We start from the raw sequence: 688 nt of genomic DNA, 5'->3' as shown, positions 1-688 counted from the left end.
AGGTAAACAAAAAGTATTTGATTGCAGATTGCAAAAGTAATGAAAGTAATCAGTTTTAAAAATTGAGTACCACCTATCACTAGTGAGAGGAATCCACTGGTACTAGCATTATCATGATCCATTGCACATGTATTAACATTTACTTTTCATCAATTTGTCAATTCCATATACTGTCTGCAATGAAAGTCTGATTATCATACTAAAATTTCGCAAAGCAATCAGTTCCATAAGCTTGTCAGCCATATCTGTCTCTACGGCCTTTATAAGAATGTAATCCTCAGTTTATTTTGCTCAGATTTACTATCTAAAAACTTGAATAACAAAAATCTACATGATTTTGAATACTGGTAGCAAATTACATGAATAAACACAACAAAAGAAAAACAAGAACTCGAAACAAAAGATTGACAACAAAGAAGAAAACACAAGAAATTTACCGCAAGAACATGAAATAACTAACAAAACATACAAATACACGAGATAAATTAACGAAAACAGCGAAAACTACAAGCTTTATTTCTGAAACAAGTTTAAGGAGCTGTTAACAACTCACAGTAAGTTAAAAGTAAAGATATTACCGCTGCGTTTCTTTCCACACTAATGCTTGGAACAGCTGACTTTTGTTTACGTCTGACAGGAAAACATTGGATTCAGACGTTTATATTAGTAACACTACCATACGCCTAAA

At 32.0% G+C, this 688-nt stretch overlaps 1 protein-coding gene across 1 annotated transcript in view; it reads right to left on the bottom strand.

Annotated features, from left to right (window-relative positions):
• LOC119586800 (differentially expressed in FDCP 8 homolog A-like) overlaps positions 1–688 on the bottom strand; it is a gene marked incomplete in the record, with an annotated part of 25,665 nt that extends 24,977 nt beyond the window's left edge. Inside the window, 1 exon segment of the mRNA XM_037935524.1 lies at positions 554–688.

This window comes from Penaeus monodon, chromosome 22 (genome assembly GCF_015228065.2).
Source record: "Penaeus monodon isolate SGIC_2016 chromosome 22, NSTDA_Pmon_1, whole genome shotgun sequence".
Taxonomy (NCBI): Eukaryota; Metazoa; Arthropoda; class Malacostraca; order Decapoda; family Penaeidae; genus Penaeus; species Penaeus monodon.
This window is presented reverse-complemented; position numbering and strand designations above follow the sequence as displayed.